Source organism: Pinus tabuliformis, chromosome 3_1 (genome assembly GCF_031772625.1).
Source record: "Pinus tabuliformis cultivar Carrire ecotype Pingquan chromosome 3_1, CPIR1, whole genome shotgun sequence".
NCBI classification, from domain to species: Eukaryota; Viridiplantae; Streptophyta; class Pinopsida; order Pinales; family Pinaceae; genus Pinus; species Pinus tabuliformis.
The window spans coordinates 919,612,917-919,618,916 of NC_142301.1; positions in this window are offsets into that span (position 1 = coordinate 919,612,917).

The window sequence follows — 6,000 nt, forward strand, 5'->3', positions numbered from 1 at the left end:
TATATTAGGTGGGCGCACCTACCTATGGTTTTGTGCATGGATTTCGCACATGGTTTTGGGTGCGATGGTTTTCGGTCCATGCTATTTTGAAGATCTGATCTAGGGAACTATGGTTATGTTATAATCCAGGGTTAATGGATTAGGGTTTATGGATGCTTCGACATGTATATATATGTATTGTAACATTGAAAGGAACATGATGAAAAATCAATCTGGTAGTCCCGGTTTTTGGATCCACGGGAAAATCTCTGTGTATATTTGTTTTATGTGTTATGCTCTCGCCATTGTTTATTTTTTGTTTTTAGAATTCGTATGCAAGTAATTTTGTACGGGGTTAAAACCTACAATGGTCTCCCGCCCGCCCCATGGATGACCCCTCTTGGGTCCCTATGAAACCTTTTGTATTTACTCTCTTATTCGCCTCCTTTCGCTCTCCCACCCCCTCCTCCTCTCCTTGTCCTTTGCAGGTTAAGCAGAGCAATGTTCTCCTACCGAGGAAGAATAAGGGTATCCCTTAACCTTCTAGTGGGGTTCCAACATCAGCCCCCCTGATATTATCATGTTAGTAGGAATTAAAACCTCCTTAAATCCCATCAGTGTGCCAAATTGGAAATCAAGGAAGGTAAAAAAGTTTCTATTGCGAGGGCCCTTAGAGCAAACTCAACCCTTCCCAAGGGTGCCCGTGATTATCCTCTCCTTCAATTTAAGGGGCATTGGGGGTGCCTAGAAGAATATGGCCCTCAAAATATTGATAGTGACTATTAATATTGGCATCCTAATGATATAGAAAACTATGTTCTTTGGCTTAAAAACACCGTATTTTAGATATTTTTTTTGAAGAATTGGTCCTTTTTCCATATTGACTTAGATGGTCCTTTTGCGGGGGATGATTACTAGATGGAACTCAAATTTCAAGGCCAATTCTTAGTCTTTCCTTCCCTCAGCCATCTTTCTTAAGTTTTTATATAAGGATTTTGGTTCACCCATTTATTTTATCAATATTTATGGGCCATATGTTAATCGAGAACATTTTTGGGAAGAGTTGGGCCATGTACGTGCTTTCAAGGACCAACATATCATTGTTTGGGGGACCTAAATTTCACTATGGGTGTTTGAGAATTCTAAACACTTATTCCTCGTTTGGATCCTCTTTATATGTTTTTCTCAAAATAGTTGGTTGAACATTGTCTTCTGGACTTGGAACAAATTAAGTTATCCACTACTTTGATGAATGGCTGATGTAGGGGTAGAAAAGTTTCAGAAAGGGTAGATAAAATTTTAGCATCAGAACCAATGATACACTCTAATTTCTCTTTCAATGCTTCAATATGTATGTGTGGTTTAACTAACCACATGCCAATTACATTGTGAATATCTCTTTAGTACAATGCAACTTAGGCCATTCCCTTTTGCTTTAATCCATACTTATTAAACAAGGATGACTATAGATCAATGGTGATACATCTTTGGAGACCGATGTGCTAGTCCAATTCCAACTCATATATGGAACGTTTATCAAAAAAACTAATCACTCACAAGAAAGCCTCCAGAGCATGGGCCAAATATCATTAAAAAAAGAAGTAGGAACATCTGATCAAAGTTGATAAATTAGTAGGTGATGGTCTCTCTCAAATGAGTGAAAACTCTATATCATCTAAACAATTGAGGTTTCTTAAAGCACTTAAAGAGAAAATAAGCACCTTATTGGTGATGGGGGAGGAATGGTGGAGACTGGAAAGCGGAGCCATTTGGCTTACTTCAGGCAATAACAACACAAAGTTTTTTCATCAGTATTCCAACTTGAGGAAACTTGCAAACAACATCTATGAGATTCAAGAACCTAATGGTTCCATTTTGTAGTAATTCTCAGATAAAGTGGTGGGAGGAGTTCACCATTTTTATAACATATTTCATGCTCCTAAGGGGTTCTCTATTCATGAAATATTACATGTGGTCTCAAAATTTCCTAGGGTGTTATGTTATGCACTTGACCTGCGAGAACAAAAAAATGCTAGAAATACGAAACAATATTTCCAGAAACCGTAAATGTCACATGAATTGAGAAAAACTGTAAAGATATTTTATTATTTAGAAGCAGAAAACAATGTCCGCTTGCCTCTTTGAGGGAGAAACCTCCAACAGAGTCGAGCTCAATTACAATAAAACTCGATGATTCTTCCCTTGCTATCTAATATTATTTATAGCTTTATGACATCCAAAACCCTAACTACTAGTGATCCCTTGCATAATACAAGTTAACCACTTTATTTATTAACTATGGCTTGTTTATAACTATTTTGGTCTCGTTTCTATAATTCAGGTCAACCACTTACAATTATTATTAATGTGAATAACCACTTACATTATTTATTGACTCAACTAACTAACTATGATTCTAACTAGGCTTCTTGGGCTTATTACATAAATACAGGGGTTAGGGGTGGACCCTAACATGCCCTCCCCCATCAGAAGCAGCCTTGTCCTCAAGGCTGAAGCTGTGGAAACAGTTGAAGAATAGTGGTCGGTTCCCATGTCACATATTCCGGAGAGGTGTTTTTCCACTTTATGGGGAATTCCTTGATTGTGCGGTCACTGAGATGTCTTTCACGAGTATCGGGGACTTATTCATGTCAGAGCCAAAGTGAACCTTCCTCATCCAATTATGGCATTCTTGTTTGAACCCTACAATTGTTCCCACAACTTTATTAAGGCGAGATACATGGAAGACTAGGTGGAGTTTTGAAGTAGTCAGCAGGGCCAATTTGTAAGTGATTTCTCTTATATGTTAAAGTACCTAATAAAGCCCATAGAATTTTGGTGCTAGTTTCTGGCAGCCTTTTTCTTTGAGAAAGGATTCGTAGGAACACCTGGTCACTTACTTGAAATGACCTCTTTGAACAGTGTTGGTCGGCCTGTTGCTTCAGTTCAATTTTTAGCTTGATGTAGATTATGTTTGAGATGAGTGACCATGGCAGCACGGTTCTGTGGGAGTTGAGAAACTACATGTACTTTGGAATATCCTAGGATATAAGAAGTTGGTGAAGGTGGGAGTTGGCCATACACTTCCTCATATGGCATCATCTTGGCGACTTCATGATAGTTAGTATTATACCACCATTCATCTAAAGGTCAGCTAAAGGTAGCCATTGTACCCATTGATGTTGCTTGTCTGAAGTGAAGCACCGCAGATAGGTCTCCAAACATTTGTTGACTGATTTTGTTTGACCATCGATTTAGGGATGATAAGTTGTACTCAGTTGGAGTTGTGTGCCCTATAGCTTGAAAATTTCCTACCAAAATTTGTTGGTGAAAGTGGGGTCTCGATCAGACACAATGGAAGTCAGCATGCCATGCAGTTTGAAGATTTGGTCCATGAAAAATTGAGCCACCAATGTTGGGGTAAATGGGTGTGGTAGAGCGAAAAAATGAGCATGTTTGGAAAGTTTACTAAAAACCACCATGATGATTGTTTTGTTGCCTTAATTTGGGAGACATGTAATGAAATCCATGGAAACATATGTCCAGACAGAAGCAGGGAATGGTAAGGGTTGTGAGGTTCCTAGTAGCTTGATCATTTCCCCTTTGTCGCACTGACATATGTCGCATTCAGCTACAAAAATAAGAATGTTGTTATTCATGTCGGTCCAAAAGAAAGAGCGGTGTGTTGGTGCATACGTCTTCTAAAAGCTTGAATGTCCTGCAACTGGAGAGGAGTGTAGCTCTTCCAAGATGTGGTTTTTGAAGGTGGAGGTCAAGGATAACACTATCCAATCCTTATAGAAAATAACCTCATCCTTCCAAGAGTATTACTATGAGGAATTAAGACCTACTTGTAATCTATTAATGAGTTAGGACAATGAGGGGTGGGAGAACCATTCATGATGGGCTTCTTCAATCCAATCTAGTAAGGGTAGAGAAAGGGTTAAAAGGGTGCCCTCATCCTCAAATTGGTGCAATAAGGCATCAACCACTACATTGTCACACCCCTTCTGTAAATTACCACATAATCATATCCCAACATTTTTGTGAGCCATTTATTTTGTTGTGGTAATGATAGACGTTGCTCGAGGAAATATTTTAGGCTATGATGGCTAGTCAGGATTTGGAAACGACGCCCCAATAAGTATGGTTTCCAAGTGTCCATTGCATATAAGATGACCATCATTTCTTTCTCGTATGTAGATTGAATCAGATGCTTGCAACTAAGTTATTGACTGGTGAAATCCAATAGTCTACCTTCCTACATTAATATTGTGCCAATGCCTGTACTTGACATTAAATCACAAAAGGTTTTGTAAAATCTGGTAGGGCCAATACTAGAGTGGAGCACATGGCTTGTTTGAGAGACAAGAAGGCTTGTTGAGTTGTGTCAGTCCAGAGAAATGAATTTTTCTTGAGAATATTAGTGGGGGGTCAGGAAATATGTCCATAATTGTGGACAAATTTGTGATAGTAGCCTCTGAGACCCAAGAATCCCCTTAAACTCTTCAAGGATTTTAGTTGGGGCCAATCTTGCATTTCCTGAATCTTTTTCAGATCAACCCTCACTCCATAGCTCATAATGTGTCCCAAATACTCTACTTCTTCCATGCCAAAGGAACACTTGGATAATTTGACAAATAGTTTATGATCTTGGAGCAGTTGTAATACCTGGTCAACATGTTGAAGGTGAGTGTCCCATGTTATGTTGTAGATGAGAATGTCATAAAAAAAGATGAGGACGGATTTTCTGAGATATGGTTTCATAAGGTGGTTCATGAGGCTTTGAAAAGTGGATGGGGAATTACAGAGACCAAATGGCATGACCATAAATTCATAATGGCCTTCATGAGTTCGGAAGGTTGTCTTGGGAATGTCAACTTCCTTCATCCATATTTGGTGATAGCCTGAGCAGAGGTCCAACTTGGTAAAAAAATTGGCACCACGCAGTTCATCAAACAGATCATCAACTACTAGGATAGAAAATTTTTCCTTGACAGTGATCTTGTTAAGGGCCCTAAAGTCGGGAAACATGCACCATTCACCATATTTCTTTAGAACCATGACCATTGGAGATGAATAAGGGTTGGTGTTGGGACAAATAACACCGAGTTTGAGGAGTTCCTTAATGATTTTTTCAATTTCATTCTTTTGTGCAAAAGGATATCAATAGGGGAAAACATTTGGTGGTTGGGTACCCAGGAGGAAACATATGTTATGATCATGTTCACCCCTAGAGGGTGGGAGCTCCTTATATTTTTCAAAGACCCGCTAGTGGCGATCTAATACTTGTTGCATATCAGGATGAACGTGAGGAGGAGTGGATTCAATGACATGTATGTCATTAAATTTTTCTACTATCCCATGATGACCCCTTTTTAAAAGCTTCCCCATTTGATGTGAGTTGATGATAGTAGGAGCACCTTCCTAGAGTCCCCGCAATGTATGAGTGTGGTATTTTTCCTTAAATATCATATATAACTCTTGAAATTCCATTGTGATAGGACCCAGTGTGTGTATCCATTCAACACTAAGGACAATGTCACAACCACCTATTTCAATGGAAAACATGTGGGTTTTGAGGTGATAATCCCCCATTTGAAGCTTAATATTTTCATAGCATCCTTCACATTTCATGGTCCCCCCATCAGCGATAAGGACTTGGAAATTAGATACTGCCCTGAAAAAATAATGAATGGCTTATGCTACTCTCATATGATAAAAGTTATGCATGTTGCCACTATTGAATTACCACCACTACTGGCTGATGCTTAAGAAAACCTCAGATTTTGAGAGTCTGGGGAGAAGAAATGTCATCCAGGGTATGGAGTGAGATAATCGAGTCATCTACCATAGCTATAGTATCAATGTTTGGGGTTGTCAGGGGTTTACCCTTTTCCTCCTCGAGCACTTCAATGGATGGATCTTCATCGGCGAAGTTGTTTTCAGTAGTGTTGATTTGAAATAATTTTGGTTCCTTGCATTTATGTCCCAGGGAGTATTTTTCATCACAGTAGTAAC